This window comes from Pleurodeles waltl, chromosome 2_2, assembly GCF_031143425.1.
Source record: "Pleurodeles waltl isolate 20211129_DDA chromosome 2_2, aPleWal1.hap1.20221129, whole genome shotgun sequence".
Classification (NCBI taxonomy): Eukaryota; Metazoa; Chordata; class Amphibia; order Caudata; family Salamandridae; genus Pleurodeles; species Pleurodeles waltl.
Genome location: NC_090439.1, coordinates 162848940 through 162861153, shown reverse-complemented (window position 1 = coordinate 162861153; position 12214 = coordinate 162848940).

Here is a 12214-nt window from a genome sequence, read left to right as displayed (position 1 = left end):
GACGTGGGGGAACGCTGGGTGGAAGGAAATTTGTGGCTCCTCTCAGATTCCAGAACTTTCTGCCACAGAAATGTGAGGAACATGTGTTTAGCCAAATTTTGAGGTTTGCAAAGGATTCTGGGTAACAGAACCTGGTCCGAGCCACACATGTCACCCCATCTTGGATTCCCCTAGGTCTCTAGTTTTCAGAAATGCACAGGTTTGGTAGGTTTCCCTAGGTGGCGACTGAGCTACAGCCCAAAATCTACAGGTAGGCACTTTGCAAAAAACACCTCTGTTTTCCTTCAAAAATTTGGCTGTGTCCACGTTGCGCTTTGGGGCATTTCCTGTCGCGGGCGCTAGGCCTACCCACACAAGTGAGGTATCATTTTTATCGGGAGACGTGGGGGAACGCTGGGTGGAAGGAAATTTGTGGCTTCTCTCAGATTGCAGAACTTTCTGCCACAGAAATGTGAGGAACATGTGTTTTTTTAGCCAAATTTTGAGGTTTGCAAAGGATTCTGGGTAACAGAACCTGGTCCGAGCCACACAAGTCACCCCATCTTGGATTCCTCTAGGTCTCTAGTTTTCAGAAATGCACATGTTTGGTAGGTTTCCCTAGGTGGCGGCTGAGCTACAGGCCAAAATCTACAGGTAGGCACTTTGCAAAAAACACCTCTGTTTTCCTTTAAAAATTTGGCTGTGTCCACGTTGCGCTTTGGGGCGTTTCCTGTCGCGGGCGCTAGGCCTACCCACACAAGTGAGGTATCATTTTTATCGGGAGACGTGGGGGAACGCTGGGTGGAAGGAAATTTGTGGCTCCTCTCAGATTGCAGAACTTTCTGCCACAGAAATGTGAGGAACATGTGTTTGTTTAGCCAAATTTTGAGGTTTGCAAAGGATTCTGGGTAACAGAACCTGGTCCGAGCCACACAAGTCCCCCCATCTTGCATTCCCCTAGGTCTCTAGTTTTCAGAAATGCACAGGTTTGGTAGGTTTCCCTAGCTGGCGGCTGAGCTACAGGCCAAAATCTACAGGTAGGCACTTTGCAAAAAACACCTCTGTTTTCCTTTAAAAATTTGGCTGTGTCCACGTTGCGCTTTGGGGCGTTTCCTGTCGCGGGCGCTAGGCCTACCCACACAAGTGAGGTATCATTTATATCGGGAGAGGTGGGGGAACGCTGGGTGGAAGGAAATTTGTGGCTCCTCTCAGATTCCAGAACTTTCTGCCACAGAAATGTGAGGAACATGTGTTTAGCCAAATTTTGAGGTTTGCAAAGGATTCTGGGTAACAGAACCTGGTCCGAGCCACACATGTCACCCCATCTTGGATTCCCCTAGGTCTCTAGTTTTCAGAAATGCACAGGTTTGGTAGGTTTCCCTAGGTGGCGACTGAGCTACAGCCCAAAATCTACAGGTAGGCACTTTGCAAAAAACACCTCTGTTTTCCTTCAAAAATTTGGCTGTGTCCACGTTGCGCTTTGGGGCATTTCCTGTCGCGGGCGCTAGGCCTACCCACACAAGTGAGGTATCATTTTTATCGGGAGACGTGGGGGAACGCTGGGTGGAAGGAAATTTGTGGCTTCTCTCAGATTGCAGAACTTTCTGCCACAGAAATGTGAGGAACATGTGTTTTTTTAGCCAAATTTTGAGGTTTGCAAAGGATTCTGGGTAACAGAACCTGGTCCGAGCCACACAAGTCACCCCATCTTGGATTCCTCTAGGTCTCTAGTTTTGAGAAATGCACAGGTTTGGTAGGTTTCCCTAGGTGGCGGCTGAGCTACAGGCCAAAATCTACAGGTAGGCACTTTGCAAAAAACACCTCTGTTTTCCTTTAAAAATTTGGCTGTGTCCACGTTGCGCTTTGGGGCGTTTCCTGTCGCGGGCGCTAGGCCTACCCACACAAGTGAGGTATCATTTTTATCGGGAGACGTGGGGGAACGCTGGGTGGAAGGAAATTTGTGGCTTCTCTCAGATTGCAGAACTTTCTGCCACAGAAATGTGAGGAACATGTGTTTTTTAGCCAAATTTTGAGGTTTGCAAAGGATTCTGAGTAACAGAACCTGGTCCGAGCCACACAAGTCACCCCATCTTGGATTCCTCTAGGTCTCTAGTTTTCAGAAATGCACAGGTTTGGTAGGTTTCCCTAGGTGGCGGCTGAGCTACAGGCCAAAATCTACAGGTAGGCACTTTGCAAAAAACACCTCTGTTTTCCTTTAAAAATTTGTCTGTGTCCACGTTGCGCTTTGGGGCGTTTCCTGTCGCAGGCGCTAGGCCTACCCACACAAGTGAGGTATAATTTTTATCGGGAGACGTGGGGGAACGCTGGGTGGAAAGAAATTTGTGGCTCCTCTCAGATTCCAGAACTTTCTGCCACAGAAATGTGAGGAACTTGTGTTTTTTTAGCCAAATTTTGAGGTTTGCAAAGGATTCTGGGTAACAGAACCTGGTCCGAGCCACACAAGTCACCCCCTCTTGGATTCCCCTAGGTCTCTAGTTTTCAGAAATGCACAGGTTTGGTAGGTTTCCCTAGGTGGCGGCTGAGCTACAGGCCAAAATCTACAGGTAGGCACTTTGCAAAAAACACATCTGTTTTCCTTCAAAAATGTGGCTGTGTCCACGTTGCGCTTTGGGGCGTTTCCTGTCGCGGGCGCTAGGCCTACCCACACAAGTGAGGTATCATTTTTATCGGGAGACGTGGGGGAACGCTGGGTGGAAGGACATTTGTGGCTCCTCTCAGATTCCAGAACTTTCTGCCACAGAAATGTGAGGAACATGTGTTTTTTTAGCCAAATTTTGAGGTTTGCAAAGGATTCTGGGTAACAGAACCTGGTCCGAGCTACACAAGTCACCCCATCTTGGATTCCCCGAGGTCTCTAGTTTTCAGAAATGCACAGGTTTGGTAAGTTTCCCTAGGTGGCGGCTGAGCTACAGGCCAAAATCTACAGGTAGGCACTTTGCAAAAAACACCTCTGTTTTCCTTCAAAAATTTGGCTGTGTCCACGTTGCGCTTTGGGGCGTTTCCTGTCGCGGGCGCTAGGCCTACCCACACAAGTGAGGTATCATTTTTATCGGGAGACATGGGGGAACGCTGGGTGGAAGGAAATTTGTGGCTCCTCTCAGATTCCAGATTTTTCTGCCACAGAAATGTGAGGAACATGTGTTTTTTTAGCCAAATTTTGAGGTTTGCAAAGGATTCTGGATAACAGAACCTGGTCCGAGCCACACAAGTCACCCCATCTTGGATTCCCCTAGGTCTCTAGTTTTCAGAAATGCACAGGTTTGGTAGGTTTCTCTAGGTGGCGGCTGAGCTACAGGTCAAAATCTACAGGTAGGCACTTTGCAAAAAACACCTCTGTTTTCCTTAAAAAATTTGGCTGTGTCCACGTTGCGCTTTGGGGCGTTTCCTGTCGCGGGCGCTAGGCCTACCCACACAAGTGAGGTATCATTTTTATCGGGAGACGTGGGGGAACGCTGGGTGGAAGGAAATTTGTGGCTCCTCTCAGATTCCAAACTTTCTGCCACAGAAATGTGAGGAACATGTGTTTTTTAGCCAAATTTTGAGGTTTGCAAAGGATTCTGGGTAACAGAACCTGGTCCGAGCCACTCAAGTCACCCCATCTTGGATTCCCCTAGGTCTCTAGTTTTCAGAAATGCACAGGTTTGGTAGGTTTCCCTAGGTGGCGGCTGAGCTACAGGCCAAAATCTACAGGTAGGCACTTTGCAAAAAACACCTCTGTTTTCCTTCAAAAATTTGGCTGTGTCCACGTTGCGCTTTGGGGCGTTTCCTGTCGCGGGCGCTAGGCCTACCCACACAAGTGAGGTATCATTTTTATCGGGAGACGTGGGGGAACGCTGGGTGGAAGGAAATTTGTGGCTCCTCTCAGATTGCAGAACTTTCTGCCACAGAAATGTGAGGAACATGTGTTTGTTTAGCCAAATTTTGAGGTTTGCAAAGGATTCTGGGTAACAGAACCTGGTCCGAGCCACACAAGTCACCCCATCTTGCATTCCCCTAGGTCTCTAGTTTTCAGAAATGCACAGGTTTGGTAGGTTTCCCTAGCTGGCGGCTGAGCTACAGGCCAAAATCTACAGGTAGGCACTTTGCAAAAAACACCTCTGTTTTCCTTCAAAAATTTGGCTGTGTCCACGTTGCGCTTTGGGGCGTTTCCTGTCGCGGGCGCTAGGCCTACCCACACAAGTGAGGTATCATTTTTATCGGGAGACGTGGGGGAACGCTGGGTGGAAGGAAATTTGTGGCTCCTCTCAGATTCCAGAACTTTCTGCCACAGAAATGTGAGGAACATGTGTTTAGCCAAATTTTGAGGTTTGCAAAGGATTCTGGGTAACAGAACCTGGTCCGAGCCACACATGTCACCCCATCTTGGATTCCCCTAGGTCTCTAGTTTTCAGAAATGCACAGGTTTGGTAGGTTTCCCTAGGTGGCGACTGAGCTACAGGCCAAAATCTACAGGTAGGCACTTTGCAAAAAACACCTCTGTTTTCCTTCAAAAATTTGGCTGTGTCCACGTTGCGCTTTGGGGCGTTTCCTGTCGCGGGCGCTAGGCCTACCCACACAAGTGAGGTATCATTTTTATCGGGAGCTGTGGGGGAACGCTGGGTGGAAGGAAATTTGTGGCTCCTCTCAGATTCCAGAATTTTCTGCCACAGAAATGTGAGGAACATGTGTTTTTTTAGCCAAATTTTGAGGTTTGCAAAGGATTCTGGGTAACAGAACCTGGTCCGAGCCACACATGTCACCCCATCTTGGATTCCCCTAGGTCTCTAGTTTTCAGAAATGCACAGGTTTGGTAGGTTTCCCTAGGTGGCGACTGAGCTACAGGCCAAAATCTACAGGTAGGCACTTTGCAAAAAACACCTCTGTTTTCCTTCAAAAATTTGGCTGTGTCCACGTTGCGCTTTGGGGCGTTTCCTGTCGCGGGCGCTAGGCCTACCCACACAAGTGAGGTATCATTTTGATCGGGAGACGTGGGGGAACGCTGGGTGGAAGGAAATTTGTGGCTTCTCTCAGATTGCAGAACTTTCTGCCACAGAAATGTGAGGAACATGTGTTTTTTTAGCCAAATTTTGAGGTTTGCAAAGGATTCTGGGTAACAGAACCTGGTCCGAGCCACACAAGTCACCCCATCTTGGATTCCCCTAGGTCTCTAGTTTTCAGAAATGCACAGGTTTGGTAGGTTTCCCTAGGTGGCGGCTGAGCTACAGGCCAAAATCTACAGGTAGGCACTTTGCAAAAAACACCTCTGTTTTCCTTTAAAAATTTGGCTGTGTCCACGTTGCGCTTTGGGGCGTTTCCTGTCGCGGGCGCTAGGCCTACCCACACAAGTGAGGTATCATTTTTATCGGGAGACGTGGGGGAACGCTGGGTGGAAGGAAATTTGTGGCTTCTCTCAGATTGCAGAACTTTCTGCCACAGAAATGTGAGGAACATGTGTTTTTTTAGCCAAATTTTGAGGTTTGCAAAGGATTCTGGGTAACAGAACCTGGTCCGAGCCACACAAGTCACCCCATCTTGGATTCCTCTAGGTCTCTAGTTTTCAGAAATGCACAGGTTTGGTAGGTTTCCCTAGGTGGCGGCTGAGCTACAGGCCAAAATCTACAGGCAGGCACTTTGCAAAAAACACCTCTGTTTTCCTTTAAAAATTTGTCTGTGTCCACGTTGCGCTTTGGGGCGTTTCCTGTCGCAGGCGCTAGGCCTACCCACACAAGTGAGGTATAATTTTTATCGGGAGACGTGGGGGAACGCTGGGTGGAAAGAAATTTGTGGCTCCTCTCAGATTCCAGAACTTTCTGCCACAGAAATGTGAGGAACTTGTGTTTTTTTAGCCAAATTTTGAGGTTTGCAAAGGATTCTGGGTAACAGAACCTGGTCCGAGCCAACCAAGTCACCCCATCTTGGATTCCCCTAGGTCTCTAGTTTTCAGAAATGCACAGGTTTGGTAGGTTTCCCTAGGTGGCGGCTGAGCTACAGGCCAAAATCTACAGGTAGGCACTTTGCAAAAAACACATCTGTTTTCCTTCAAAAATTTGGCTGTGTCCACGTTGCGCTTTGGGGCGTTTCCTGTCGCGGGCGCTAGGCCTACCCACACAAGTGAGGTATCATTTTTATCGGGAGACGTGGGGGAACGCTGGGTGGAAGGACATTTGTGGCTCCTCTCAGATTCCAGAACTTTCTGCCACAGAAATGTGAGGAACATGTGTTTTTTTAGCCAAATTTTGAGGTTTGCAAAGGATTCTGGGTAACAGAACCTGGTCCGAGCTACACAAGTCACCCCATCTTGGATTCCCCGAGGTCTCTAGTTTTCAGAAATGCACAGGTTTGGTAAGTTTCCCTAGGTGGCGGCTGAGCTACAGGCCAAAATCTACAGGTAGGCACTTTGCAAAAAACACCTCTGTTTTCCTTCAAAAATTTGGCTGTGTCCACGTTGCGCTTTGGGGCGTTTCCTGTCACGGGCGCTAGGCCTACCCACACAAGTGAGGTATCATTTTTATCGGGAGACATGGGGGAACGCTGGGTGGAAGGAAATTTGTGGCTCCTCTCAGATTCCAGATTTTTCTGCCACAGAAATGTGAGGAACATGTGTTTTTTTAGCCAAATTTTGAGGTTTGCAAAGGATTCTGGATAACAGAACCTGGTCCGAGCCACACAAGTCACCCCATCTTGGATTCCCCTAGGTCTCTAGTTTTCAGAAATGCACAGGTTTGGTAGGTTTCTCTAGGTGGCGGCTGAGCTACAGGTCAAAATCTACAGGTAGGCACTTTGCAAAAAACACCTCTGTTTTCCTTAAAAAATTTGGCTGTGTCCACGTTGCGCTTTGGGGCGTTTCCTGTTGCGGGCGCTAGGCCTACCCACACAAGTGAGGTATCATTTTTATCGGGAGACGTGGGGGAACGCTGGGTGGAAGGAAATTTGTGGCTCCTCCCAGATTCCAGAACTTTCTGCCACAGAAATGTGAGGAACATGTGTTTTTTTAGCCAAATTTTGAGGTTTGCAAAGGATTCTGGGTAACAGAACCTGGTCCGAGCCACACAAGTCACCCCATCTTGGATTCCCCTAGGTCTCTAGTTTTCAGAAATTCACAGGTTTGGTAGGTTTCCCTAGGTGGCGGCTGAGCTACAGGCCAAAATCTACAGGTAGGCACTTTGCAAAAAACACCTCTGTTTTCCTTCAAAAATGTGGCTGTGTCCACGTTGCGCTGTGGGGCGTTTCCTGTCACGGGCGCTAGGCCTACCCACACAAGTGAGGTATCATTTTTATCGGGAGACGTGGGGGAACGCTGGGTGTAAGGAAATTTGTGGCTCCTCTCAGATTGCAGAACTTTCTGCCACAGAAATGTGAGTAACATGTGTTTTTTTAGCCAAATATTGAGGTTTGCAAAGGATTCTGGGTAACAGAACCTGGTCCGAGCCACACAAGTCACCACATCTTGGATTCCCCTAGGTCTCTAGTTTTCAGAAATGCACAGGTTTGGTAGGTTTCCCTGGGTGGCGGCTGAGCTACAGGCCAAAATCTACAGGTAGACACTTTGCAAAAAACACCTCTGTTTTCCTTCAAAAATTTGGCTGTGTCCAAGTTGCGCTTTGGGGCGTTTCCTGTCGCGGGCGCTAGGCCTATCCACACAAGTGAGGTATAATTTTTATCGGGAGACGTGGGGGAACGCTGGGTGAAAGGACATTTGTGGCTCCTCTCAGATTCCAGAACTTTCTGTCACAGAAATATAAGGAACATGTGTTCTTTTAGCCAAAGTTTGAGGTTTGCTAAGGATTCTGGGTAACAGAACCTGGTCCGAGCCACACAAGTCACCCCATCTTGGATTCCCCTAGGTCTCTAGTTTTCAGAAATGCACAGGTTTGGTAAGTTTCCCTAGGTGGCGGCTGAGTTACAGGCCAAAATCTACAGGTAGGCACTTTGCAAAAAACACCTCTGTTTTCCTTCAAAAATTTGGCTGTGTCCACGTTGCGCTTTGGGGCGTTTCCTGTCGCGGGCGCTAGGCCTACCCACACAAGTGAGGTATCATTTATATCGGGAGACGTGGGGGAACGCTGGGTGGATGGAAATTTGTGGCTCCTCTCAGATTCCAGAACTTTCTGCCACAGAAATGTGAGGAACATGTATTTGTTTAGCCAAATTTTGAGGTTTGCAAAGGATTCTGGGTAACAGAACCTGGTCCGAGCCACACAAGTCACCCCATCTTGGATTCCCCTAGGCCTCTAGGTTTCAGAAATTCACAGGTTTGGTAGGTTTCCCTAGGTGGCGGCTGAGCTACAGGCCAAAATCTACAGGTAGGCACTTTGCAATAAACACCTCTGTTTTCCTTCAAAAATGTGGCTCTGTCCACGTTGCGCTTTGGGGCGTTTCCTGTCACGGGCGCTAGGCCTACCCACACAAGTGAGGTATCATTTTTATCGGGAGACGTGGGGGAACGCTGGGTGGAAGGAAATTTGTGGCTCCTCTCAGATTCCAGAACTTTCTGCCACAGAAATGTGAGGAACATGTGTTTTTTTAGCCAAATTTTGAGGTTTGCAAAGGATTCTGGGTAACAGAACCTGGTCCGAGCCATACAAGTCACCCCATCGTGGATTCCCCTAGGTCTCTAGTTTTCAGAAATGCACAGGTTTGGTAAGTTTCCCTAGGTGGCGGCTGAGCTACAGGCCAAAATCTACAGGTAGGCACTTTGCAAAAAACACCTCTGTTTTCCATAACAAATTTGGCTGTGTCCACGTTGCGCTTTGGGGCGTTTCCTGTCGCGGGCGCTAGGCCTATCCACACAAGTGAGGTATCATTTTTATCGGGAGACGTGGGGGAACGCTGGGTGGAAGGAAATTTGTGGCTCCTCTCAGATTCCAAACTTTCTGCCACAGAAATGTGAGGAACATGTGTTTTTTTAGCCAAATTTTGAGGTTTGCAAAGGATTCTGGGTAACAGAACCTGGTCCGAGCCACTCAAGTCACCCCATCTTGGATTCCCCTAGGTCTCTAGTTTTCAGAAATGCACAGGTTTGGTAGGTTTCCCTAGGTGGCGGCTGAGCTACAGGCCAAAATCTACAGGTAGGCACTTTGCAAAAAACACCTATGTTTTCCTTCAAAAATTTGGCTGTGTCCACGTTGCGCTTTGGGGCGTTTCCTGTCGCGGGCGCTAGGCCTACCCACACAAGTGAGGTATCATTTTTATCGGGAGACGTGGGGGAACGCTGGGTGGAAGGAAATTTGTGGCTCCTCTCAGATTGCAGAACTTTCTGCCACAGAAATGTGAGGAACATGTGTTTGTTTAGCCAAATTTTGAGGTTTGCAAAGGATTCTGGGTAACAGAACCTGGTCCGAGCCACACAAGTCCCCCCATCTTGCATTCCCCTAGGTCTCTAGTTTTCAGAAATGCACAGGTTTGGTAGGTTTCCCTAGCTGGCGGCTGAGCTACAGGCCAAAATCTACAGGTAGGCACTTTGCAAAAAACACCTCTGTTTTCCTTTAAAAATTTGGCTGTGTCCACGTTGCGCTTTGGGGCGTTTCCTGTCGCGGGCGCTAGGCCTACCCACACAAGTGAGGTATCATTTATATCGGGAGACGTGGGGGAACGCTGGGTGGAAGGAAATTTGTGGCTCCTCTCAGATTCCAGAACTTTCTGCCACAGAAATGTGAGGAACATGTGTTTAGCCAAATTTTGAGGTTTGCAAAGGATTCTGGGTAACAGAACCTGGTCCGAGCCACACATGTCACCCCATCTTGGATTCCCCTAGGTCTCTAGTTTTCAGAAATGCACAGGTTTGGTAGGTTTCCCTAGGTGGCGACTGAGCTACAGCCCAAAATCTACAGGTAGGCACTTTGCAAAAAACACCTCTGTTTTCCTTCAAAAATTTGGCTGTGTCCACGTTGCGCTTTGGGGCATTTCCTGTCGCGGGCGCTAGGCCTACCCACACAAGTGAGGTATCATTTTTATCGGGAGACGTGGGGGAACGCTGGGTGGAAGGAAATTTGTGGCTTCTCTCAGATTGCAGAACTTTCTGCCACAGAAATGTGAGGAACATGTGTTTTTTTAGCCAAATTTTGAGGTTTGCAAAGGATTCTGGGTAACAGAACCTGGTCCGAGCCACACAAGTCACCCCATCTTGGATTCCTCTAGGTCTCTAGTTTTCAGAAATGCACAGGTTTGGTAGGTTTCCCTAGGTGGCGGCTGAGCTACAGGCCAAAATCTACAGGTAGGCACTTTGCAAAAAACACCTCTGTTTTCCTTTAAAAATTTGGCTGTGTCCACGTTGCGCTTTGGGGCGTTTCCTGTCGCGGGCGCTAGGCCTACCCACACAAGTGAGGTATCATTTTTATCGGGAGACGTGGGGGAACGCTGGGTGGAAGGAAATTTGTGGCTTCTCTCAGATTGCAGAACTTTCTGCCACAGAAATGTGAGGAACATGTGTTTTTTTAGCCAAATTTTGAGGTTTGCAAAGGATTCTGAGTAACAGAACCTGGTCCGAGCCACACAAGTCACCCCATCTTGGATTCCTCTATGTCTCTAGTTTTCAGAAATGCACAGGTTTGGTAGGTTTCCCTAGGTGGCGGCTGAGCTACAGGCCAAAATCTACAGGTAGGCACTTTGCAAAAAACACCTCTGTTTTCCTTTAAAAATTTGTCTGTGTCCACGTTGCGCTTTGGGGCGTTTCCTGTCGCAGGCGCTAGGCCTACCCACACAAGTGAGGTATAATTTTTATCGGGAGACGTGGGGGAACGCTGGGTGGAAAGAAATTTGTGGCTCCTCTCAGATTCCAGAACTTTCTGCCACAGAAATGTGAGGAACTTGTGTTTTTTTAGCCAAATTTTGAGGTTTGCAAAGGATTCTGGGTAACAGAACCTGGTCCGAGCCACACAAGTCACCCCCTCTTGGATTCCCCTAGGTCTCTAGTTTTCAGAAATGCACAGGTTTGGTAGGTTTCCCTAGGTGGCGGCTGAGCTACAGGCCAAAATCTACAGGTAGGCACTTTGCAAAAAACACATCTGTTTTCCTTCAAAAATGTGGCTGTGTCCACGTTGCGCTTTGGGGCGTTTCCTGTCGCGGGCGCTAGGCCTACCCACACAAGTGAGGTATCATTTTTATCGGGAGACGTGGGGGAACGCTGGGTGGAAGGACATTTGTGGTTCCTCTCAGATTCCAGAACTTTCTGCCACAGAAATGTGAGGAACATGTGTTTTTTTAGCCAAATTTTGAGGTTTGCAAAGGATTCTGGGTAACAGAACCTGGTCCGAGCTACACAAGTCACCCCATCTTGGATTCCCCGAGGTCTCTAGTTTTCAGAAATGCACAGGTTTGGTAAGTTTCCCTAGGTGGCGGCTGAGCTACAGGCCAAAATCTACAGGTAGGCACTTTGCAAAAAACACCTCTGTTTTCCTTCAAAAATTTGGCTGTGTCCACGTTGCGCTTTGGGGCGTTTCCTGTCGCGGGCGCTAGGCCTACCCACACAAGTGAGGTATCATTTTTATCGGGAGACATGGGGGAACGCTGGGTGGAAGGAAATTTGTGGCTCCTCTCAGATTCCAGATTTTTCTGCCACAGAAATGTGAGGAACATGTGTTTTTTTAGCCAAATTTTGAGGTTTGCAAAGGATTCTGGATAACAGAACCTGGTCCGAGCCACACAAGTCACCCCATCTTGGATTCCCCTAGGTCTCTAGTTTTCAGAAATGCACAGGTTTGGTAGGTTTCTCTAGGTGGCGGCTGAGCTACAGGTCAAAATCTACAGGTAGGCACTTTGCAAAAAACACCTCTGTTTTCCTTAAAAAATTTGGCTGTGTCCACGTTGCGCTTTGGGGCGTTTCCTGTCGCGGGCGCTAGGCCTACCCACACAAGTGAGGTATCATTTTTATCGGGAGACGTGGGGGAACGCTGGGTGGAAGGAAATTTGTGGCTCCTCTCAGATTCCAAACTTTCTGCCACAGAAATGTGAGGAACATGTGTTTTTTAGCCAAATTTTGAGGTTTGCAAAGGATTCTGGGTAACAGAACCTGGTCCGAGCCACTCAAGTCACCCCATCTTGGATTCCCCTAGGTCTCTAGTTTTCAGAAATGCACAGGTTTGGTAGGTTTCCCTAGGTGGCGGCTGAGCTACAGGCCAAAATCTACAGGTAGGCACTTTGCAAAAAACACCTCTGTTTTCCTTCAAAAATTTGGCTGTGTCCACGTTGCGCTTTGGGGCGTTTCCTGTCGCGGGCGCTAGGCCTACCCACACAAGTG